Source organism: Myxine glutinosa, chromosome 1 (assembly GCF_964187855.1).
Source record: "Myxine glutinosa chromosome 1, kmMyxGlut1.1, whole genome shotgun sequence".
NCBI lineage: Eukaryota > Metazoa > Chordata > Myxini > Myxiniformes > Myxinidae > Myxine > Myxine glutinosa.
In genome coordinates this window covers 417,823,567-417,850,402 of record NC_136261.1, presented here as the reverse complement: position 1 = coordinate 417,850,402, position 26,836 = coordinate 417,823,567, and the positions used below count along the sequence as shown (strand labels likewise).

The window sequence follows — 26,836 nt, the reverse complement described above, 5'->3', positions numbered from 1 at the left end:
GGGCTGCTTCGTTCGTTGATATACGTACTTTTTAGCTCACCTGGAACAAAGTTCAGGTGAGCTCATGCGATGGCGTGGCATCCGTCCGTCTGTCTGTAAACACTTGCAACTTCTTCTGCAAAACCGCTGATGGGATTTTGACCAAATTTGGCACAAATGATATTTGTTGTGTTGTGACTAAAGTTTGTTTACGACAATTAAAAAAAACGGGGTCTCAGGGGGTCTGCGTGGAGCCAGATTTCCCCCCAAAATAGGTATTTCCTTTTTCCCTGAAACTACGCCCACTATTTCGATGAAACTCCCCAACAACCTTCAACCACCCATGATGTACAAATGTTTGTTCAAGGCATTACAAAAGGAGGTATGTGGGAGTGGACCCCAAAATAGGTATGTTTTTGTTTGTTTGAAGTCTATTGATTATGTCAGTATGATTCTACCTGCTGTCCTATCTTCTGGCAACCATTGTAATTGGTTTAAAATACTTTTAGCAGTGCAGTATACTGGTTATTCTACCAGGTGAGCGCCAGGTGTGTTGCTCATATTTTTACTCTTAAAAGGAAGAGACTAAATAAAATAGACTCAATCTGATGAGGGAGCAGGGGTGTTCCACCCATTACCAAGCTGCTTGGAGAGTGCTTACCAAGCTGCTTGGAGAGTGCTTACCAAGCTGCTTGGAGAGTGCTTACTAAGCTGCTTGGACAGCGCTTACCAAGCTGCTTGGAGAGTGCTCACCAAGCAGCTCAAGCACTCAAGCAAACTTTATTACACAGAAACCGACCTGTTCTGACGCAGGGCATACTTGAATTGAGTGGACAAAATGGGGGGAATTAAGACCCCAAGCTGAGCGACCTGAACGCAGGCTGACCAAAGATAAGCCTGTTAGTGTAAATTATCTTAAACACACAAACACAGTTTTCATTCATGTAATCCCTTGGAGGTGGAGAAGTATGTATGCAAAGTTTGGGGGTGCTACGGTTCATGGTTTTGGAGTTATGGAGGAGAGAGACGGACACACACACACACACACACACACACACACACACACACACACACACACACACACACCTTTTTATTATTCTTGATAGATGATTCCACAATGTTTGTTGATGTAAGTTGTTTATGTGAGACATTGGGAAATATCTTACAAGTTCCTTCAGGATTGTAAATTTTATCTGGGACGAACGAGCAATTTATACAGGATTATGTTACAGAACGAAGCAGGAATTGTCAAGAAAGATCTTGTTCTGATTTCATCGTTGGTGAGAGGGGAGGACGAGAGAAAGAGGGGAAAGGGGTAGTGGGGATAAGAGAGAGGGGGGGATGGGATAGTGGGAAAGAGAGAGGGGGATAGGGTAGTGGGGAAGAGAGAGAGGGGGATGGGATAGTGGGGGAGAGAGAGGGGGATGGGGTAGTGTGTGAGAGAGAGGGGGATAGGGTAGTGGGGAAGAGAGAGAGGGGGGTGGGGTAGTGGGGGAGAGAGAGAGGGGGATGGGGTAGTGGGGAGAGAGAGGGGGATAGGGTAGTGGTGAAGAGAGAGAGGGGGATGGGGTACTGGGGGAGAGAGAGGGGGATATGGTAGTGGGGAAGAGAGAGAGGGGGATGGGGTGGTGGGGGAGAGAGAGGGGGATAGGGCAGTGGGGAAGAGAGAGAGGGGGATGGGGTAGTAGGGGAGAGAGAGGTGGATAAGGTAGTGGAGAAGAGAGAGAGGGGGGTGGGGTAGTGGGGGAGAGAGAGGGGGATAGCGTAGTGGCGAAGAGAGAGACGGGGATGGGGTAGTGGGGGAGAGAGAGGTGGATAGGGTAGTGGTGAACAGAGAGAGGGGAATGGGGTAGTGGGGGAGAGAGAGGTGGATAGGGTAGTGGTGAAGAGAGAGAGGGGGATGGGGTAGTGGGGGAGAGAGAGGTGGATAGGGTAGTGGTGAAGAGAGAGAGAGGGGGATGTGGTAGTGGGTGAGAGAGAGGGGGATAGGGTAGTGCGGAAGAGAGAGAGGGGGATGGGGTAGTGGGGGAGAGAGATGGGGATATGATAGTGGGGAAGAGAGAGAGGGGGTGTGGTAGTGGGGGAGATAGAGAGGGGGATGGGGTAGTGGGGGAGAGAGAGGGGGATAGGGTAGTGGTGAAGAGAGAGAGGGGGATGGGGTAGTGGGGGAGAGAGAGGTGGATAGGGTAGTGGCAAAGCGAGAGAGGGGGATGGGGTAGTGGGGGGAGAGAGAGGGGGATAGGGTAGTGGGGAAGAGAGAGAGGGGGATGGGGTAGTGGGGGAGAGAGAGGGGGATAGGGTAGTGGTGAAGAGAGAGAGGGGGATGGGGTAGTGGGGGAGAGAGAGGTGGATAGGGTAGTGGCAAAGCGAGAGAGGGGGATGGGCTAGTGGGGGAGAGAGAGGGGGATAGGATAGTGGGGAAGAGTGAGGTGGATGGGAGTAGTGTAATAATGTTGGTTCTGGGACACCCCAAATCCCCATTCACTTACATGTTAATTTTTCCCCTCCCTCATTGCCCCCAAGCACCTCTATTTCTCTCACCCTGTTCTTTACGAACCTTCTAACCTTTTGACATGTTATCTTTATTCATTAGACCACTTAAACAATGGTCCTTCTGTGTGAACCTGTGATTCTTCTGACCTTATAGACCTTTTAACCTTTTACTCTTAATATCATCTGGTGAATCATCTTTGACCCACTCAAACAACGAACCTACAAATACTTGTTTATGTGTGGGAAATAATTTAATTCTCCTACAACTCTCCTCACCGTCTAATACATCAACAAAAAATATGTTTGAGTTTGGTTCTTTATCAAGATATTTTAACTGAGCTAAAATAAAATGAAAAACCTCCCTCAATGTTCTTGTCTGAGTGCCTCCGCTCCCACATACCATTTTAAAATTAAAGTATATATTTTCCTGACAACCATCAAAGTTTTCCGTCCACTCAAAAATATTTTTATCTTTTTTACCCAACTCACCGGTATTTAAATTAATTATCTTATTTGTTTTGTGAACTTTTTTACCAGTTGCCTTTTCAATTATACCTATTTGATATTTTTCACATTCATTATGTTTTCCATTTATATACCAAGGTTGATTACACCTCCACTCTTTAGTCTGGTTGATACTTGGTTCTATCATTTATATAATAGTAAAAAAGGCGGCGGTAGCCCGTTAAAATCCCCAACCCCCCTTTATAACTTATCACTTATATATTTTATCACTTATATATCTTATCACTTATATATATCTTATCACTTATGTATATCTTATCACTTATATATATCTTATCACTTGTATACTTAAATAACCATAAGGGAGACTATCAAATCCATTTTCTAAAATAATCCTCTTATCATCAAAAGCTCCTAATGCTTTCTTATTTATCTCTTCTGAATATAATTGATGTTTATAACTTCTTATTCCATTAATCTTTCTAAACTCTTCTTTCTTTGTTGTTAAACAGTTATAATAATCCTTAAAGTTTATTGTTTCTTTAATAACATTTTTCTTTACACCTTTTAACTTCTTATCAGTCTTTTCAACGTTATTCACAATGTATTTATAAGCATAAGCCTTTGACCTCAATCCCACAAATTCACTCATAACATTTCCTCCTAATTCATCCTTGAACTTTCCAATCACCTTTTTATTTTTAGAAGAGAACAACTCACTCTCTGGACTGTAATTACTCGTGTCATAGATATTAATGTCTCTTTTCATGTCTGAATAAACATCGTTGGTATTAATTTTCAAAATAAAACTATCTGTATCCATATAAAGTAGATTAACATCATTTTGATATTTCTTCCTCAAGTTATTATAAAAGTAATAATACATTAATGACTTTGATAAATCAAGAATTGATGTTCCAATATAAATAGGTTTGTCCATTTCAATACTCTCTTTAATCAAATGGATCGCACAAAAGTTCTCAGTAAAGACCTCAGCTCGAGTAAAACTCGGTCTATTAATTAATTTTGATGCTTGTCCCAAGATGTTGATAGTCTGATATTTTGTCTTTTCCTCACATTCTCCATAGTCTTGCCAAAGACCGCATTATTCATCAATTTATAAAAGTCTTTCTCAAAATCTGTTTTTGACTCTGTTCTTCTTTGTGTATTAAAATCAATGTACCCCTTTAACCAATGACTTTGATTGAACTTTAGAACCCTATGGATCTTCACTACTCTTAGACCTTTTGATAAATATTGTCGCAAATTTCTTTGGTGTAGAACATAATTTTTCTTCTTATATAATGTAGGAAGTAATTTTTCTGTTGATTCACCTATATCAAACGATCGTTGATAATCACTCAACCATTCTTTCTTTGGACTTTCTTTCTCACAAGCAAATGGGAGATCTTTGTGTAGGTTATGGAGTTCCTCTGGATATTTCAAATCAACTTCAAAATAATAACCAACTTTTTCTTCATCCAATTCTTTTTGTGTAGAGATACATACATCTTGTAAAACGTTTTTGTAGTCTTTTTCCTTTACCCATCTAAGTTTTCCATAAGGAAGAGCCTAGGACATTGCCCAGCCATACAGGTTGTTCACATCATAGTACATCAAGTAAGAACTCTCTTTCGTTGGATCATAATTGGGAAGATATTTGTTATTTGCTTTTGCGTATCTACTTGAGCAGACTTGTGAAATTCCACCTCTTTTTGCCTTTTCAATCATCAAAAGCATATCAACATCGGTTATCAAATCCAAAGCTTGTTTTGTCATTTTCAACATCGCACTCCAGGCCAATCCAGGTGCTGTGTAGTAGTGGGCAGGATCGAATCCATATCCAGTGCGACAAACAGATCTAAAGGCTTCAAATACATCGGCCAATAAAAGCACATCAGTTTTGAGATACAAATCGTGATACTCGCCAAGATTCTTGATGTTATATTTTTCCCAACCATTTTGTGCATGTACATAATCTTTATCAGATATATTACTGTTGTTTAATTTGTTGTATAAATTTTCTTTTGAAGGAAGTTGTGTTTCATTGAATCTCTCAAATGAGTCCATATTGTCATAGGGGTAAATTCCCTTTTGTGTTAGAAAATCTTTATCTAAAAAATACTCTGAAAGACATGGAAACTCTTTTAGATTTTGAACCAAGTTAGCCAATGGACTTGCCATGAATTTAAATGTATCAAGAAATCTGATATGAGTAATAGGAGATGTGTGAATTGTTTTTGTGAATGAAATGTATTTCTGATTTGTGTTTGGAATTGCTGAGATACTTCCAGAAGTCTTTGAGAGTTCCTTGATAAATAGATGTGTATCATAATGAGCGTTGTGATGAAGAAAGACAGGAATGAAAGAGGGGAGTTGATAATTAATATTACAACTTTTATGAGCCGGACCTCTATATTTACCAGTGAGATGACAATGGTCTCTAACCTTTAGACCTTTACCAATTTACTTCTCACAAATATGACAGTCAACCTGTGGCTGTCTAAATTCCCTTTTTTCTTTACTTGTTAAGGACATTGGTTTATTGGTTTCTCTCATTATCTTGGTTAATCAGACACAGTCTTTTTCTAGTCGTTTCACAAACTCCTCTGGGGTATTTGAGCCTCTATACACCTCTACCTTGTTATATTCATCACCAACAGATGATTTGATATAATAACAAAAACCACAAGGAGTATGTTTTTGATATTTATTTGTGTATGATTCTTTTGGATCTGGAGAAGCAGTATCAATTTTTTCTAAAATACTTTCAAAATCAGCATATATAACAAATGGATGTTCTATTGTTTTCTTTTCATCTTTGAATGTGATCTTTGAGCCTTTTTTAGGCATGTTGATTACCGTCGATTTATGTTCACCACAATAATTTGAATGTTTATCTAATCTTTCTTGTGTATGGAAGAAGTTAAGACAACGCATACAAATATATATTTTATTTGTTCTTTTACATACTTGTGGTTTTATTAATTTTGTAATATCTTTGATGTATGTATAATGTGAATTTTCGTCTGAATTAAAATATAGAAGATTTTAAATGAGTTTGTCTACAATTGTCAGAAAGCTTTAAAACCTGAATGTTGTTTGTTTCTGTTAGACCATAAACATTAACTGATAAATTATTCAACTTTTCAAATTTAGGAATATCATTTAAAGTCATCGGAAACTTTAGATCTTTCGTATTTAATGTATTCTCATATTTTTTATAATGAGATACTCTTTCATCATGAAAATGTGGAGGATGTAAGTGTGCTAGAATAGACCAGAGAAAACATTTAATGTCTATTTTTGATAATGATAACTGCTTTTCTATTTTTGATAACACTGGGTAAATCAATGTAAGAAGAAGCTTTTATAGGATCTGATTTAAGAATATGAATGTCTATGTAAATAATTTTTCCTATATTGAATCCACTTCCTACGATTGAATTATCCACATCTTGCTCTTGTTTAATAAGTTCATCATTGACTCCTGATGTTTTAAAATCTTGATATGAAGATATAAAGTGTGGCTCAGTTCTCATGTATGGTGTATCTATAACTCCTTCGTCCTTTGTCATTTCTAATTTTACTCCCATATAAAATTTAAGTGGTTTCATTTCTTTTAGTGTTTTTTCAATCAACGTTTGAACAGCAGGTTTAACTATTTCTACAGCATCAACTATAGACTCTGGTTCAGGAGGTTTGAAGTTAAAGACTCTTATTTTAATATGTCCTTTGAATGCACCATCAGAGTTTTTAGTTGTGATAAAATTTGATAAATGTTGATTTGTTTTAAGACGTATTTCGAAGCCTTTCTTGAGGATATTTTTATTACAGGCAGAACAGTGTTTTGTTGCCTTCTGAATAGGAGATAGTAGGTGAAGTAGATTAAATGTGTGTTTGTTAGTTTTAAGGTGTCTTTTGTATTGTTTATAATCTTGTTCACAAACGTCGCAATACGTTGGTTTGATCATATTTATATAGCAAAATTATACTTAAAGTAAAACACCTTTTTAGAGGCTTTTTTAAAGATGAAACTGTGCTCAAAGTAAAACACTTATAGAAGAAAGTGCCTTTTTACAGGCTTTTTATATATGAAACTATACTTAAACTAAAACACTTTTTCACTCAGAATCATCTGAGTCATAACTATCACATGAATACTCAGAATCGTACTCAGAGTCATCAATAAAGCTACTCTCAAAACTATCATTTGAGCACAAACTATTAGCATCATAACTATCATCTGAGTTCAATGAAATACTATCATCACCATCGTCCGAGTTCAATGAAATACTATCATCACTATCGTCCGAGTTCAATAAAATAGTAAAATCTTCACTGCTCTAATGACTCATATTTAATTAGCAGGAAAAATATTCCCATCAATATCTATATACTTTCTTTCATTAACAGATTCAATCTCTACATTTTTAATATCAAAAGTTAACTTTAAATAATCTCTAACTAGCATAGAAGGAAATGACATTTCACCAGAAATATTAACATCATTCATTTTACTTAGATCTACACCCTTTGGATTATTAAAGTAAATACAAATTTCTCCACGAGTATTGTTGATGGTCTTATCATTATTTTTCAAAGTATCGCGATCGATCACTTTTTCAAGCTTTGAATAAATTGCCAGGAGTAGAGGAGAAACTTTTGTTAGATTTACTTTAATGGATGTCTTTCCAGGTATAGTTAGAGCTCTTCCTTTAAATGAAATAGAGGGGCTCATGTTATTTTCCATAACTGGTTTTACCCAAAAATTTCCATATTTATCTTTGTTCAATTTAACATCTTTGACATATTTTTCTATATCTTCCACCAAAGTAGAAATCGATTGAAATTTGTCTTTTGTGCTTTGAAACATTGTATTTATTAATGAATAAACTTGCGTTTAGTTTAAGTAAAAATTTAAAATTTAAAAATATGATAAGTTCTGAAGGATATTTAGAATTTCCAGACTCTCCATATGATAAATTAGAGAATTGTCCAGCTTGTGATAGAATAGGGCTTAATAATGAGGGTTCATATAAACAATGTATTTTCTGTGATTTAATTTTAATTAATGATAATAAAAAATATTAAAAAAAATATAACTTTTAAATTAGAACCAAAAATGAATTACTTTACAAGATTAATAAGAGAGATTAATGTTAAGTATTGTGATGAAAATACACCATTTCTTTCAAGGGAAGAGACTATTTGTATTGAGGAAATGTATAAGGGTTTAATGATATTTATTATTCAAAATAATTTTAATGGAAATGTTAATACAAGATACGATATAAATGAAATAATGAATTATTTTGAAATTAAACCCGAACTCAGGATAAAATATAGAGTTTCTAAAATAGCTCAAAAAAAGTTAGATGACTTGTTTTTCAAATATATAAATGAATGATTTTTTACCCGTTTGGGAAAATAAGATAAAATTTAATAACCATAAAAACATTCCAAATTCATTGAGATGTCTAATAGTTGGTTCAAGCGGATGTGGAAAAACCTGTTTACTTTTAAAGATGCTCCTTGGTCCTAATTTTTTAGATTATGATAATTTAATAATTTTTACAAAGTCTAGTTTTCAACCCGAGTATCAACTACTCTCACAGGGTTTTAATGCAGGTCTTAAAAAGGAAGACATTATCGGTTTATTTAAACTTCAAAACAAACTAAATGATTATAATATTGAAGATATAATACAATTATTTTGTGATACACAGAAATCAAAATCGAAACCAAAACCCATAACTTGTATTCTCAGTGATAATACGGATGATATACCTTCACCTCAAGATTTAGATAAATCAAAAAAGAACCTCGTCATCTTTGATGATTGTGTTAATGATAGAAACCAAACAGTAATGGACAGCTACTATACAAGAGGGAGACATTCTTCTTGTAATTGTATTTATCTTAGTCAGTCATATTTTCAACTCCCTCGACGCTCAATAAGAAACTGCCAATACTTTTATTTTATTTAAGTTAAATTCAATAGATGTAAATAATTTTTGGAGAGATAATTGCTCTACGTTATGTAGTAAAAAAGAATTTGAAAATAATATGAAACACACGATTGGAAAATATAAATATATTGTTGTGAAACAAGATGAGATATTAAAGGATGTATTTTTATTTTAAACATAATTACATATATAAATGATAACTATTATTATTAATCTTGTGGGTAAATCTGCTTCAGGAAATAACTTTCATAAATCTAAACTCTTGAATAGTAAAAATGAAAAGATTGTAAGTTTTTTTTAAAAACACCCTATGATTCGTTTTGTGAGTACTACAACCAGAGCAAAGCGACCAGGAGAAGTAGAAGGGAAAGATTATTTCTACATTTCAATGGAGGAACATATGCGATTGAGAAACGAAGGTCAAATATTTGAGGAGGTCTCTCTTGGTTCTACAAAATATTCACATTGTAAGAGTGAGTTAAATAAAGTGAAATCTAATGGTCTTGGGATTTTAGAAACTAATCCTGAAGGAATGAGACAAATTATTAAACATTTGTGTGGTGATGGAGTTAAGATTTTATCATTCGGTTTTGATATTGATGAGGAGACTCAACGCAAACGTATGAAAAGCAGAGATACAAGTATTAGTGAAGAAGAAATAACAACTCATATTAATACCAATATAGAATTTGATGAAATATTTAAAGAAAAGGATTTATTTCAACACATTTACTATAATGATGAAGAAAAGGAAAATTTTCCCATTGACCTTTACAATTCATTAAATGATATTTTTCAATAAATAAATACAGAAAATGAATACCGAAGAAAGAGCAAGAAAGTTTAAAGAACATCAAGAGTTGGTTTCAAAAGTTGTAAAACAACAGAAAGAGATAAAGAAGAAACGGAGACAGAAACTAACTGGTGAAGAAGCCTTTGAAAGAAAACAAGAGAAATTTTTTAAACCGCTTTTAAAAACTCAACAACCTACAGTTCCCACGGTAGAATTTACTCCGAAAAAACTTCAAATGCTCAAAGATTTTAGTTAGATAACAAAACAAGAACTTTGAAAATTAGAATATAATGATGAAGAATTATTTCAGAATCTTGAGGAGCTAAATCATCCCCCTAATTATGTAGTGGAAGCTCTTCAAAACAATGAATATTTGGCAGATTCAAAAACCAGAGCAGATCTCATTCCAACAGAAGAACCAGCAGTGTTTCATCTTGTGGAAGAAAAGGTATTGATATTTAATGATTAATTGATGTTCTTGAGTTCTACTCAACCAAATGTTAAATTAACTCCAAGATTAATGTTTCTTCTAACAAACCCCGGATTCAGCGGTTCAAAATATTTTGAGGAACCACTTGATATGGAAAGAGAGGAAGATAGGGTATATATTGAGTTGCTAAATGCACTTGATTATGGAGTTTCTGTTGCTGGTAAAAGTAAGAAGAATGAGAAGGAGAAACATATTATTGATGCTTTAAGTAAGCTTGGTTCAGGTGTTAGTTTTCTTCCAAATGACCCATCACAATTAGTTAATAGGCTATTATTGTTGTTAGGTAGTAAGAAGGCTGGAAACAACAATTGTTTTAATGAATCCTCAGCCATTTTAGATCAGTTGATGAATATGAAAATAATTAATAAATGTCAATACAAAGATATTTTATTAGATATTAAATAAGATGAGAAGCACAATTCTTAGTTTTAATTTCACAACGAGCGATTACACAGCTGCATTCCCTTACCCACTACAACTTGACCCCACAAAAGAATATGAGGCTTCTTTGTTGTCAATGGAAACTTAAAATACCCTTTTTAATATCACAGAGAAAAACAACCAGTTTAGTTATAATCCAGGAAGTGGATATAAAACTATAACCGTTTCACCCGGAGCTTACGAGATTTCTCAAATATCTTCAGAAGTCTCTCGCCTTATGAAAGAAAAAGGTGATGAAACAAAAAATATGGTAATAGATATTCAAAAACACACTTCAAAATCAATGAATAAGCTTTAAAATAATTATAAAGTTGATTTCACGATTGAAAATTCGTTCAGAGAGCTATTGGGTTTCTCTTCAAAAAAGATTGAAACTAACGGGACGTTTTACAGTGATAATGTTATCCAAATATCCTCCGGTATAAATTCAGTATTAATTCATTGTGATTTGATTGATGGTGCTTATAACGATGGAATAAGAACAAATACAATATTTTCATTCAGTGCATACTCAACCCCGATTGGTTATAAATTTAATATGGAACCAAAAAATCTTGTCTATTTACCTGTGTCAGGAAAAACCATATACAGAGTAAATTTTAGGATAACCGACCAAGATAATCGTATGATATCCTTTAATGATAAAATTATATCAATCAGAATTCACCTATGTGAAGTTTTTCAATAAATAAATAATGGTTATTGTGAGAAAACACGAGTTGGGAAAATATAAAATAATTACAGGGGAGGGCATGTACCTTTCACCATACTATAAGGGTGAAGGTATGTTTCTTGGGAGAGGATACTATAAACCTAAGAGACAACGAGGTGTAGGTCATCAATTTCGAAATAAAGGAGATGGGATAATTGATACCAAAATGGGTATTGGTTCAACCATCCTCAAACATAAAGACCGAGTTGGTTCAACTGCTTCTGCCATGGGTTCAGTTGCGGGTGCTATAAAGAGTATAAAAGATGCTCAAAAGGAGTCTCATAAATTACAAGCAATCAAAGAAATAAAAAAAGGCAAAACTCAACTATCTTCACAAGAACGACAAAAAAACATTAAAATACTTGGGTCAGGGTTTCAACAATTTTATTGCGATATAAATACAAGTATGGAAGCGATTGATAGTATCTATGATTTGGATGATACGATTATCATTTCAAACTCCACTAAAAAGGAAGACTATTTTAAGCTAAATGCTATAACAGGAACAGACTGGAATTCAAACGGAACAAAAAGTTTTGAAATAAATAATCAACAAACTTACTTGAATATAGCTGATAGTTTCTTGCTGTGTAAATTTAAATTCACTAAGGCTGCGAATAATACTAATGCTATACTCGTAAATGATTTCTTCTGGAAAATGTTTGACAGCGTCCGCCTGTATATTGGAACACAAGAGGTTGAAGCGGTTGATTATGTCTCTGCTACATCTGAAATGATGAAATTTACACTATATTCGTTTAGTGATAGAATGGGTAAGGGAGCTGTTGAAGGTTTTATTCCTGATATGTCAACGGGAACAAATGCTGACCCCGGTTATAGTCAAAGGAAGTCAATGTATCATGATGAAACAAAAGCAGAGAATAGTTTTACCGTAGCAGTACCTCTTAAAGGTATATTTGGATTTTGTGATTATGATAAAGTTTAGTATGGGCTTAAAATTAGATTTCAACTACAAAGGAATGATAATGTAAATAGATTGCTTTTTGGGGCTCAAAATGCGTTTGGTGATAATAATAAATTTGTTATTAATGATTTGTTTTGGTATATTAGTGAATATACTCCTAATCTTAAAATGGAAGAGATGTTAAATAGAAGACTTAACTCAAAGAAACCACTAAATGTATCATACCTTAAAAGAAGATGTCAACACGTTAAACTGGAACACACTACCTACACTTGGAATTTAGGTGTTCTTCAAGGAAAGCCACGATACCTATGGCTTATTTTTAAGAAACCAGATGGAGATGAAGGCATTGATAAGAATAATGCACTGAGTGATAATGCTAAGGTGAAACAACTTCGGGTTTCTCTTGATGGCACATTTTATCCGCGAGATAGATTGGAAATTGATTGGGGAAAAAATGATTATGCGGAAGCCTACAAGTCCTACCAAAAGGTGTGTGAAAGTAATGGTAATAATGATCCTATTTTGGATATGGTTGCGTTTTCAAAAACTTTATACAATCTACGCAATTGACCTGAGTTCTCAAAAGGAAACTATAAAGTCTAATCGAGTGGATACTTCTCTATACATTGAAAGAGGGGAGAGTGAAGAGGTTAATGCATATTGTTTGCTTTTGGAGGAAACAGAATTACAGATTAATACAGATAATGGTGTTATGATTAATATCACATAGGTTTTTTCTCATAAATAAATGGTTGGGGTATATGTTAATCAAATCAATCTTAATAAATTAACATCTTGTATTCAAAATCAAAAGCCTTGTATTATTAATGTGAATACAATTCAAAGAAAAGGAGCTGTAAGAATTGATGTTTTACTCACACACACACACAAGTAAAAACACTAAATGATACTGGTTCACTTAAAATTAAAATGATGAAACCTATGTTAAAGAAATATTCAATAGACGAGTCAAGAGGAGGATTTCTCCCGTTTCTAATTCCTTTATTTGCTGGTTTAAGTGCGGCGGGAGCATTGAGGGGTTGTATTTCAGCAGCGGTAAAAACTGCTAACGAAAGGAAGGCACAACTAAAAGCTCAAAAAGAATTGGAAAGACATAACAAGGAGTTGGAGAAACAAAGTAGTGGAAGTGGTGTAATTGTAGATTTTGCTCAAAAACTTGAAAGTCTACCTGATAAAGCTAGATTGTTGGTTGGATATATGCTTTCCTCTATCGCTCAAGCGGGTGTTAAACTAACTAAACGGGGTAATGGATTGTATCTTTCTCATAAATAAATGGATAAATGGTTTAAACAATTTGGAAAGAATACAACGTCAAATATAGAACTAGCTAAGTATTGTAAAACACTAAAAATTGACAATGTGGTTATTTGTATGAGAGGTTAATTAATACATATAAATAAGAATACAAAGATTATTATTATGAATTTAGACACACAGAATGGTTCTCATTGGGTTTGTATTCATAACAGTCAGGATAAATATTATTTTGATAGTTATCTTATGCCACCACCTGTTGAAGTAATACAATTCTTACAGAATGGTGTTTATCAAACATTTCAAGTTCAAGAAATTAATTCTAAATGTTGTGGTCAATTATGTTTATATGTATTATTTCAACTCAACAATAATGAAAATTTTTATGATATCATTTTTAATCTAATATAAATGACTTATGTTGGAAAAGATGGTTCCATCTTTGGAAAATCCTCTCAGGATATTGATTTATCAAATTATTATACAAAGGCACAGGCTGAACGACAAAAAAATAGTGTAAGTAAAAATATTAATATGAAGAATAATAATAATAATAATGCATTTATTTTATATAGCGCTTTTCAGGAAGCCCAAAGAATACTTATAAATTAATCAATTATCCAAACCCGACAGATGCGAATGACTTAATTCGATTTAGTGATTTATCACAATATATATATTTAAAGAAAACAGCACGTTTTGTTAAACAAGTAAAATTTACAACCACAACACCTGGTTATACTGACCATACACCTTTCCTCAATTGAATTTAACTACCTGCTTACAATTGAATTTTATAAAGAAGGACATATAGTTAATATGCGAATTAATAAATGGGGGTATGATATGCCTGATTTAGGGTATAATTGGTCTTTTTCAATAAACATAGAAGACCTACATGATTTGAATCAGTCTCGTAAAGAAGAATATTATCCACTTGGTGAGGATAAGGATTTATGTGGAAGTACAATTAATAAACAACAAATACATGGTTTTAAGAAAAGAAAAATATATGATAGTATAGCGATGGTTAGCATGACAAAGTAGGAAGGTAATGAGATAAGGATAGAAAGCCGAGGAATACAAACCAATTTGGTAGTGGGAAGATGGGGTGGTATTACCTGTCATAATATTAATCTCACATATATTTCTGATACATAAATGGCAGGAAGAAGACTACAAGAGAATTATAATTTTTGTATTCAAGGATACCTACAAGAAAAGGGTGCTCGGTATTACATACCTTATGATTTGGAGCATATACATGGGAATTTTGTCATAAAAAACTGGCCTTATACTTTTATTTATTTATTTATTTTTTTTTTTTTTTTTTTTTTTTTTGTATACAAGATCGAGGCTCGTGAAAGAGCGAACATTAATCACACAGAAAGACAAACCGACACATAAAACATATAACATCGGGAGCGGTAGACAAGATGTGGGGAGAGAGGGGGAAGGACACAAACACAACATTTGAGAGCAGGGACCGAGAGACATGGAGACATCGAGAGATCTGAGAGAGGGCGAGGGCTTTGGGGGGGGGGGCATGGGAAGGGGGCGGTGGGAGAGGTATAAAACATATGGACACTGCCAGGACTTCCAGGAAAGAAGTTGGAATTTCAAACAAGGTGGATCTGGGGTGAATTAGCGGGGGTAGAAAAGATCAAGGTTTTGGATGGGGGAAGATAAGAGATGGTGGTGAACAGCTGTTTTAAAGACCTGGAGGGAGGAGTGGGATTGAAGGGAGTGAGGGAGTTTGTTCCAGAGGCGGGAGAAAAGAGGAATGAAAGAGTGAAGGTGAGCAGAGAGCCGAGATTTCGGCAGTTTAACCATCAGAGGGTTGCTGGCAGATCTTGTGCGACCTGTAGGAATATTTGGGGGACAGAGCACAGAGAGAGCAGGGGGTGCAAGGCCGGAGAGGAGTCTGTAGAAGACAGAAAGACCACCTACCTGCCTGCGGTGAGTGAGTGAAAGGCCCTCAGAGATAGCTTCATCGCGGGAGATTCCAATAATTCTGAAAGCTTTGGTTTCAACAGCGTGAAGCCGAGCTAGGTGTGAGGCAGGAGCACCGGCCCATAGGGGAGAACAGTATTCCATTGAGCTGCGGATGAAAGCCTTGTATGTGGTGAGGAGCTCAGGTGTGCCGAGGAAGGACTTCGCACGACGGAGGATGCCCAGTCGGCGACTGGCTTTGGAGGCCAGCTTGGAAATGTGGTTTTCCCAAGAAAGATCATGGCAGATAGTGAGACCCAAAATCTTGAGCGACAGAACTTCTTGGAGAGGATTGTTGAGAAAGTAGATGGGAGGGTTGTCCAGTCGATCTTTTCGGAGAGACATAGTAAGAGTGTGAGATTTGTCAGGATTGAAAGACATGTTCCACTTGTTTGACCAGTCTGTGATTTTGTCCAGGTCTTCAGAGAGTGAGGAGATCTTGGAGACGGCGGCAGGGATTTTCGAAGCTCCACACGGTCTCCACGTTTTTCGAAGTTAAGTCTGTTCACAATTGTATTTTGTCGAAACTGTATTTATCTTTCGGTGTGTGAAGTTATTGTGTGCAACTTTGGTTGTTTCTCGGTGTTTATCTTTCATAAATTGATCGCGTGTTTGCCGTGTCGCGAGCAAGGCCTTGTACAGTGTGCACTGTACAACCTTGAGACTTTGTTTTTCTCTCAGTGGTCCGTCGTTTGTGATCCAATAACTTTCGTTCTCTGTATTCCCAGTCTTTTCACCCATAGCCTACTTCCTTGTGTAAATCTCAACTCGGGGAAAAAAAACAAAAAAACCAAACAAAAAAAAAACATTTCCTTCTCTGTTCTCATTCGTTTATTCATTCTTATTCGTTCGTTCGTTCTTCGACCACGTGTTTCTCCCCCATTTCCCCAGATAGTTTTCACTCATTAACCTTCAATGTTTACACTTTCCCCTCAAGTTATGTATTCCGTCATATTTTATAACACCTTTTTCTTCTTCTTCTTTAAAAGGCTGCTTTCGACTTGCTCACCAAATCAATTCATCCCAAAAAAAATATCCATCTCCTATAGTGCCTTTTTTCTACATTCCCTAAACTCTCCTGCACTCCATCCTCCATCCAGCGTCCTTAAACGTATTTTTAACTCGAAGGTCACAAGAAACTCATTTTGCAATAAATGTTCGTTTCCCATAAATCGTACACTTTCAAAAATCCAATCTCACCCCTCCCCTCCAAATCTTCCCCATAACCCCTCCCCTCCAAATCTTCCCCATCACCCCTCCCCTCCAAATCTTCCCCATCACCCATCCCTTTCAAATCTCCCCCCTTGCCCCCTCCCTCCTAAACTACCCCCTCACTCCTCCCCGCCAAGACGCCCCCTCGCCCCTCCCCAAGACGCCCCAATCTACTGATATTGTTAAACCCACAAATAGAGACTTGTTTACAGTATTAAATAAAAATGAACTTCTCAAAGTTATGAAATATAAAACTCTTTTAGAAATCGTCAACAAATCTTATTGGTATCCTATTATGAGAAAAATAATAATTGATACAAGAATATCTCAAAATTCAGATGAGTATATGTATAATATTATTTGGGGTTCAAACTCAAGGGTAGCAAGGGATGAGGAAGGAGTTGAAGAAGAGAAGGAGGAAAGAGAGAAAAAGGAGAAGAAGGAAAGGGAGAAAAAGGAGAAAAAGGAGAAGGAGGAAAGGGAGATAAAGGAGAAGGAGGAAAGGGCGAAAAAGGAGGAGGAAAGGGAGAAAAAGAAGGGAGAAAAAGGAGAAGGAGGAAAGGGAGAAAAAGGAGAGGGAGGAAAGGGAGAAAAGAGAGAAGGAAGAGAGGGAGGAAAGGGAGAAAAGAGAGAAGGAGGAGAGGGAGCAAAGAGAGAGGGAGGAAAAACATAAAAAGATGGAAATCAGTGAGATTAATAAAAGATTGAAGGTATTACAGCAAATAAATCAAACTCAATGCACTGAGGAGGAAAATAAAGAAATGAGAAGTCTAATGAAAATATTATTTTCAAGAATAACGACGTCAATGTCTTCAGTTTCAGGGAGGAGATTTAAATGAGAAAGTGGGGATAAAGAAGAAGAAGAAGGAAAAGTTTATGTGGTTGATGATGTCGGTGTAATTGACTTTAGTTAGTTTTATTTGTAAATAAATGGAGGAGAGAGTGAAGGCATTCCTTAGGATTCTTTATGTTTTAAAAATTAAGATAGAAATGTATATGTTGAAAACCAAAAAGGTTTTGATCCTCTGTCGGAATTTTTCTGATAAATAAATATGAGTTATTGTCTCAAATGTAAAAAGAAAACTAAATCTAAAAATATCTCTTATGTTAAAGCTAAAAATAATAGAGTTTATCAAAAAGGACTATGTCAAGTGTGTGGCTCTAAAAAGTGCCAATTAATCTCTCCTAAAAGAGGAGGAGACATACAAAAGTTTCTGTCAGGAAGTAAGTTAACAACAACTGGAATTCCAGGGGAATTACACCTTCCAGGGTATTCTTTCTGTGGTCCAGGAACAAACCTGGATAAAAGATTAGATGAGGCTGACAATCCTAAACCTTGGTCTAAACTTACAAATAGGGTTGACGAAGTGTGTATGAAGCATGATATTGCTTATGGGAAAACCACTACGTTGACTGGAAAACATAAAGCCGACAGCAAAATGTTGTATAATTTGTCTTTGATACAAAATCCAACGTTGAGAGAGAAAGTTGATAGGTTTATTGTGAGAAATTTGATAAATGCTAAATTGAAACGTTGTCTTGGTTATTCCTCAAAAAACTATTCGGCTCTAATGATGTCATCAAGACTGAGGAGCTTTTGGCTGAAGAATTACACAAACCTATAATCACCAAGTTTCAAAGAAGGAAGGTTTATTCCAAAGACACTGACCACATATGGTCTGCTGATTTAATCGAACTAAATAATAATAAGGGATACAGGTATGCTTTAACCGTTATTGATTTGAGGAGTAGATTTGCTTGGGTTGTTCCCTTAAAAAATAAAAAGGGTGATACTTTAATGTTAGCCTCCAAACAAATATTTAATAAAAGTCATAGAAAACCAAAGAAGTTATGGACTGATGAGGGAACAGAGTTCTATAACAAAATATTAATGAAATTTCTTAAGGGGGAGGATATTAAATTATACAGCACCTTTAATGAAGGAAAGGCAGTTGTTATTGAGCGTTTTAATCGTACTTTAAAAGAAAAATTATATAAAAAATTCACACAACTCGGTTCTCAACAATGGGTGTATTTAATCCAGAATATTGTTGATAATTACAATAATACAGTTCATTCATCAACAAAATCAAAACCATCAGAAACATTTACAAAATTAGAATATGAAAAGCAGATTAATTTGAGAAAGCCCAAGTTCAAAGTTGGTGATATTGCAAGAATATACAAATGGAAAAGCCATTTTGAAAAAGGTTATACACAAAAATGGACTCATGAATTATTTAAAATCATTGATGTAATGGATACAGTCCCTTGGACTTACAAATTAAATGATATGAATGGGGAAGAAATATTAGGGACATTTTATTCACAAGAATTACAAAAAACAAAGCTAATAATTCATTAAACACCATTTCTGTTCACCGCACCCAGATTAGCTAATTTAATTAGTGTTAATAAAAATAAAAAAATTAAATAAACAAAAAATCATAAGCCACGCCCACACAGACCCCGCCCACACAGACCCCGCCCACACAGACCACACCCATCATCCCCCACCCTCCGTGCACCCCCACCCTTGACCTTTCACCCTCCTCATCCCACCCCCACCTTCCCCACACACAAGGGGAGGGGAGGGGTGGGATGAGGGGGGTGAAGAGTCTTTCTTTGGCAGGGGTGCACCTCCCCATTCCCTCCTCCTTTATTCTCTTTTTGTAATTAATAATTAAATAATTGTAAACAAAACAAATATATATAAATAATATTGGAAGCATTAGATTCTTTATATTATTAAAACATTTTTCTTCTTCTTCCCAAAACAAATCATCAATATCTTCCCAACATAAGTTGAAGGTTGGTTCAGCAGATGTCTTCAGGTTTTGAATCTCTTTCTATTAAAGACAAGAGGGGAGAGATATTTATTTCATATTTACGTTCAATGTCAAAGCGTCTTGAAAAGCGCTATACAAAATAAATGTATTATTATTATTATTATTAATATTGGGTCGGATGCCCTTCCTGACACCAACCCTGAATCACCTCTTACGATGCGCAGGGATATGGTGTACCTATTATAAACGGTGAACCACACACACACACGTACACACATGCTTACCTCGAAAAAATCCAGCTTAGCGTCAAGATCGTTGAGTTGAAAATGTAGAGGTTCACAGGTTGGTAGGAAATAACCACTCCTTGGGATCTCAAAATCATCCCACTCAAAATTTTGGTCTTCGAGGTTAATACTGCAAACAAAATAAGGAGAAATTACTATGCTGAAGTAAGCCTGACAAAACATCACACACATGCACACACACACACACACACATTCACAGATACATACACACACACACACACACACACACACACACACACACACACACACACACACACACACACACACACATACATACACACACACACACACACACATACACACACACACACACACACACACACACACACACACACACACAAAATCTCGTTTTTTTCATTTCTGTTCCTCACAATTCGATCTCTCTATTTTATTCACAGACACACACACACACAGACACACACATACACACACATACACACACATACACACACACACACACACACACAATCTCGTTTTTTCATTTCTGTTCCTCACAATTCGATCTCTCTATTTTATTCACAGACACACATGCCACACATACACACACACACACATGCACACACATGCACACACCTCTCGTTTTTTATTTTCTATCATACCTTTCACATGAATTTTCTAAGAACGGTGAAACATTGAATTCATTCTGAGCCCACCATCTCGGAGGTAGGTTATTCAAACCCGAATTCAGTTCGTTGTGGAACTCTTGAGAAACAACTTGAAATTCTGCCAGGATATTTACAATATTTGAATTGCTGCAATGTAGAGGAAAAATAAATTATTAGTTGTATAATTAATCACATACAAAGCTCTCATTTACAGTGTTTAATACCAAATGAACTTACCAATGTCCTGGCGAGTATTCTTCATCAGAGGAAAGACTGGAATAAGACAAGCTCATCTTCGTTCACAATGTTTAAATGTCCCATTCGGAGACCTCTCTTTTTATAATGAACAAAATGTATTTCGGGGAACTGAAGTGCTTGTCAGCTTTTGGAAACTGAGGGCGTGTGTTTGTGAAAAACAGGAAACAAGACAAAGAGAATTCCTTGGAAGTTATCCAAGTGAAACAACGTCATTTCTCAACAGTGAGCTATTAATTAGAAAAGGTTCGAGTGGTATATAAATGGAAAACAAAATGAATGTTAAAAATATCAAATAAGTCTTATTGAAAAGGCAACTGGTAAAAAAGTTCACAAAACAAATAAGAGAATTAATTAAAATACCAGTGAGTTGGATGAGACGGTGAGGAGAGTTGTAGGAGAATTAAATTATTTCCCACACATAAACAAATATTTGTAGGGTCGTTGTTTGAGTGGGCCAAAGATGATTCACCAGATGATATTAAGAGTAAAAGGTTAAAAGGTCTATAAGGTCAAAAGAATCACAGGTTCACACAGAAGGACCATTGTTTAAGTGGTCTAATGAATAAAGATAACATGTCAAAAGGTTAGAAGGTTCGTAAAGAACAGGGTGAGAGAAATAGAGGTGTTTAGGGGCAATGAGGGAGGGGAAAAATTAACATGTAAGTGAATGGGGATTTGGGGTGTCCCAGAACCAACATTATTACACTACTGATGGGGTAGTGGGGAAGAGAGAGAGGGGGATGGGGTAGTGTGGAAGAGAGAGAGGGGATGGGGTAGTGGGGAAGAGAGAGAGAGAGAGGTGGGTGGGGCAGTGTGGGAGAAAAAGGGTGAGAGAGAGAGGGGGATGGGGTCATGGCGAAGATAGACGGGAGGAGAGAGGGGGATGGGGGTAGTGGGGAAGAGAGAGAGGGGGATGGGTAGTGTGGAAGAGAGAGAGGGGATGGGATAGTGGGGAAGAGAGAGAGAGGGGGATGGGGTCATGGCGAAGATAGAGGGGAGGAGAGAGGGGGATGGGGTAGTGGGGGAGAGAGAGGCGGATAGGGTAGTGGGGAAGAGAGAGAGGTGGATGGGGTAGTGGGGAAGAGAGAGAGGGGGATGGGGTAGTGGGGAAGAGAGAGAGAGGTGGATGGGGCAGTGGGGGAGAAAGAGGGGGAGAGAGATAGGGGGATGGGGTCATGGCGAAGATAGAGGGGGGGAGAGAGGGGGATGGGGTAGTGGGGGAGATGGAGGGAGAGAGAGAGGGGAGGGAGAAATAAAGGAAGGGGGAGAGAGAGGGAAGGGGATGGGGGATGAGAGAGGAGGGATGACAGGATGGGGATTAAGAAAGGCCTTTAATCAGCAAACACAAGTTTGGACTATCCCCTCCTCCTGGTTGGACGTCGTTCAATTAAACAAACCTTGGGTTTTGTGACACTTGACAAGAGGGAAAATCGAGTTGGAAAATATGAAGAGCGAAATAAAACAGAAGAAAAAGGAAAGAATGAAAAGGAGAAAATATGGAATTTTAAATCATCTGTATATGGAAGGAAGAAGAAGAACCCCCTCCCCATTTCCCTTCACTTACAAAGACTTCTCAAGTTGTTCTTCTCCAGCTCCACCGGCCCTTCTGTGGAAATGATTAAAGATTAACAAAAATTACAAGATGTGAAATTCTATTGTTTTTATATTTATGAAGATTTATTTTATCTTTTAACGAAAAATCTAAACACAACAAACATGGGGGAAGAGACATGGAACCTCCATTTTGTATGAAAATAAAACATAATTTTAATTGATGAATGAAGGAAATTTCACAACATTGTTCTTCCACTTCCCTCTAATGGAGTAAAAATGGAGTGATCGCTAATTCGTTTACTCCACAAGATAGAATGAGTCTTTCGTTCTTCACTGGAATTAAACATCATATGATTCCAGGAACAAGTGAATGATTCAAGAAACATGTGAATGATTCAAGAAACATGCAAATTATTCAAGGTACATGTGAATGATTCAATGTGCATGTAATTGATTCAAGGTACATGTCAATGATTCAAGGAACATGTGAATTATTCCAGGTACATGTCAATCGTTGAAGCAATATGCTAATTATTCAATATGCATGTGAATGATTTTAGGAACATGTGAATGATTTATGTTGATGTGAGATCGTTCTTGGTGAAATTAATCTGTTGATCGCTCCGTGATAGGTCATTGCACCTGTGAAAAAATTATAGATTTAAAAATTCCCTTTACCAACTCAGTATTTTTTAGCTCACCTGGAATTTTGTGCGGTGAGCTGATGCGATCGAGCATTGTCCATAGGTGAGTGAGTGAGGGAGTGAGGGAGTGAGGGATTAGGTATGAAAACACTTCAGTCATTATCGCTTGAACCAAACACTAAGTTTGGACATGATCTTCATATCTGATGCTTCATGAAGGTTAATTAATCACATCAAAATCTGCGCTCAATAAGGGGAACGACGGGGGTTTTAACCCCCCAAAATAGGTATTTGCTCTCTTCTCTGAAACTACACACATAATGTTGAAAAACCTGATCACAACCTTCATCATCCATGATGTACGAAACTTTGTTCACAGCATTTAAAATATCATAGTCTGAGAGGGTCTGTGGGGGGTTGAGCGACTGTTGCTCCTGATCCAGGTGAGCTTCAGGACCCGCGGTCCTATTTTTTTTTTAGTTTCCCTGGATTCACCCAATGGTTGATCGATCCAAAATGGAAATGATTGAATTATTTTGTCCAGCCTTTCATAATGTTCATTGATCAGTTGTTTTTATCATAACAATGAATAAATTATTTGAAGATGGAAGTGAGAACAACTCATTCATCTGACATGTTCCACGTGACGCATCACCCTGTGATCAGTGTGTGTGTTTCATGTACAACACCTGGAAATATTAACCAAAAGTTTCTGCTTCGTTTGTGATGATCCGTGAACACTTCACTGTGCAGAATTCATTTTAACAACTTTTACACAAAAATTCTTCACTTTTACAAAACCTTTACAATTACAGTTCATGAGAAGAATAAAACGGTGAATGAATGGTCAGTAACATCGACTTGGATGTTACGTTTTGCACAAACACCAGGTTCATGTCCTGATTCTTCACAATCTCAACTAATGACCTCATTCACCTGTAAAATGTTTGTTTTCGGCACAAAATAAGCTTTCTCTCCCTCATGGGCCGATCCCCCTACAATCCCGGATCACAACTTTGTGGATTTCATGTCATGAATTTTATAACTTATGAAAAATGATTTAAATTATGTTAGTCTTGTATTTCTGGTCCAAAATGTTTCTTTATCATAACAAAATTAACTAGAACGGCACCTGGTAGAGCACATACCTCCACCAGGCTGAACAGTTTATGTTTTGTATCCCCTGAAAGACCGGATCTGGATCCAGACCTGAACCAAAGTCGAATCAGCTTGTTATTGTCACCCAACCAACTCATTCACCAAGTTTTGACACAACTCATTCACAACTTTTTTGAAATATCGTGTTACGCAGTATATCGTTTTTGGCCCCAACTCTCAATGATGTGGAATCAGTTAAAAATTCTCTGTTCCAGATCTGGATTCGGATCTTCATCAAATCGTATGAATTCGTCCTTGTCACACACCCAACCTATCCACAAGATTCCGTCCGAGTCCATCAACAACTTTGTGAGATATCCTGCTCACAGACAAACAAACAGTCACACATACACGACAGAGACAGAGACAGACACATAGACAAGGGTGAAAATATAACCTCCATCCACCTTCATAAGCAGAGGGAATACATGGATTGTAAGAAAGTTATTTCCTGGAAATTTATATTTCGGGAATAGAACATATTGTTATGACTTTTGGGGTAGTATTATATAGATTCAGGTAGATCTGTACAGGTAGATGCTCTGATGATCGGGGGTAGGAAGAACCATTTTGATGTACATAAGTCAGGGACCTGTTTAGCCTGGATGTCAGATTAAGCTTGTATATTTGTGGTCATACGAGGATGGCCTTGTGCTAATTATCGTAGGGATTATGCTAATTCCCCTGTGTGTGAGCCCATGTGATTTATCCATTGTCCCTTGTGGCGCTACACCAATAGACACTAGGCAGGCCAATTAGCACCACACATACTAATGGTATTAGCATTAGCACCACACATACCACATTTAGCCTGGTGTTTGGCTTAGTAGTTAGTGTGCCGGCTTGGAATCCTCGGATCCGGGGTTCGAATCCCGGTCGAACGCTGAATTAACGCCAGTGTGGTTGACAGCCTGTCATCTTTCCGAGGTCGGCAAATCGAGTACCAATTCACTGGTAATTCCCTATGTGTCGCAAGGGGAGACTAACAGGGTTTTCTTTGTATACCGAATCGAGGCTCGTGAAAGAGCTGACATTTACTTCACAAACAAATCAACCAGACAAACAAAATATATAAAAAGAGGGAGCGGAAGACAAGAGAAGGGGAAGCACACAAACACTTGAGAGCACACAACATTTAAGAGCAGGGAGATGTGTGGGAGGGAGAGGGCTTGGGGGGAGGCGGCGTGGGAATGGGGGGGGGGCGGTGTGAGAAGTATAAATCACAAGGACACCAAGGACTTCCAGGACAGAAGTTGGTATTTCAAAAAAGTGGAATTGGGTTGAAATTAGCAGGGAAAGAAAAGATCAAGGTTTTGGATGGGGGAAGATAAGAGATGGTGGTGAACAGCTGTTTTAAAGACCTGGAGGGTGGAGTGGGATTGAAGAGAGTGAGGGAGTTTGTTCCAGAGGTGGGAGAAAAGAGGAATGAAGGAGTGAAGGTGAGCAGAGAGTCTTGATTTTGGCAGTTTAACCATAAGAGGGTTGCAGGCAGATCTTGTGCGACCTGTAGGAATATTTGCGGGACAGAGCCCAGAGAGAGCTGGGGGGGCAAGGCCAGAGAGGAGTCGGCAGAAGACGGAAAGACCACCAACCTGCCTGCGGTGAGTGAGTGAGAGGCCCTTGGAGTTAGCTTCATCCCGAGAGATTCCAATGATTCTGAATGCTTTGGTTTCAACAGCGTGAAGACGAGCTAGGTGTGAGCCAGGAGCACCAGCCCAGAGGGGAGAGCAGTATTCCATTGAGCTGCGGATGAAAGCCTTGTATGTGGTGAGGAGCTCAGGTGTGCCAAGGAAGGACTTCGCACGACGGAGGATGCCCAGTCGGCGACTGGCTTTGGAGGCCAGATTTGAAATGTGGTTTTCCCAGGAAAGATCATGGCAGATAGTGAGACCCAAAAGCTTGAGTGACAGAACTTCTTGGAGAGGATTATTCAGAAAGTGGATGGGAGAGTTGTCCAGTCGGTCTTTTTGGAGAGACATCGTAAGAGTGTGAGATTTGTCAGGATTGAAAGACATGTTCCACTTGTTTGCCCAGTCTGTGATTTTGTCCAGGTCTGCAGAGAGTGAGGAGGCTGCAGACTGCCGATCTGAGGGATGAAGAATGGAGCGACAGAGAGTAGAGTCATCAGCAAAGAGATAGAGAGGATTTTCAAGAGAGTCAGAGAGATAATTGATGAAGACCAGAAAAAGCACAGGCCCAGAACACTGCCTTGGGGAACTCCAGCCTGAACAGGAGGAGGAGATGAGAGAAACCCATTCAGGGCCACACGTTGACTACGACTAGAGAGGAAGTCTGGCAGCCATGTGTGGAGATTTCCATGGATACCAACAGAGGAGAGTTTGGTGAGCAGAGTGGGGTGTCAGACCGTATCGATGGCACATCATATGTCAAGGGAGACAGCTCTAATTTCCTGTTTGGCATTGAGGACCTCCATCCAATGTTGATTAAGCAGAAGCAGCAGGTCCAGAGTAGGGTGACCAGGTCTGAAACCAAATTGATGATCAGAGATCAAGCCATTGGAGAAGAGGAAAGATTTCATATCTGAAGCAATGATGGATTCCATGACATTGCTGATAATTGGGAGAAGGCTGATTGGTCTGTAGTTGCTGGGATCTGTTTTTGCACCTTTTTTGTGCAAAGCGGTGATGTTGGCAGATTTCCAAGCAGATGGCAGATGACCTTGAGCAAAAGAGAGGGTGAAGAGAACAGAGAGAGGGAGTGAAAGAGCGGAAGAACAAGCTTTTAGGACCTGTGGGTTGGTGGCAGGAAGG

General features: G+C 37.3%; 1 long non-coding RNA gene across 1 annotated transcript; it reads right to left on the bottom strand.

Annotated features, from left to right (window-relative positions):
- Positions 1-19,398: 19,398 nt before the first annotated feature.
- LOC144889866 (uncharacterized) lies at positions 19,399-20,951 on the bottom strand. Its single transcript, XR_013622125.1, has 4 exons — positions 20,689-20,951; positions 20,446-20,598; positions 19,826-19,955; positions 19,399-19,601 (listed from the first exon to the last, which is right to left on the bottom strand). It is a non-coding gene; the product is annotated as an uncharacterized LOC144889866 (long non-coding RNA).
- Positions 20,952-26,836: the final 5,885 nt, after the last annotated feature.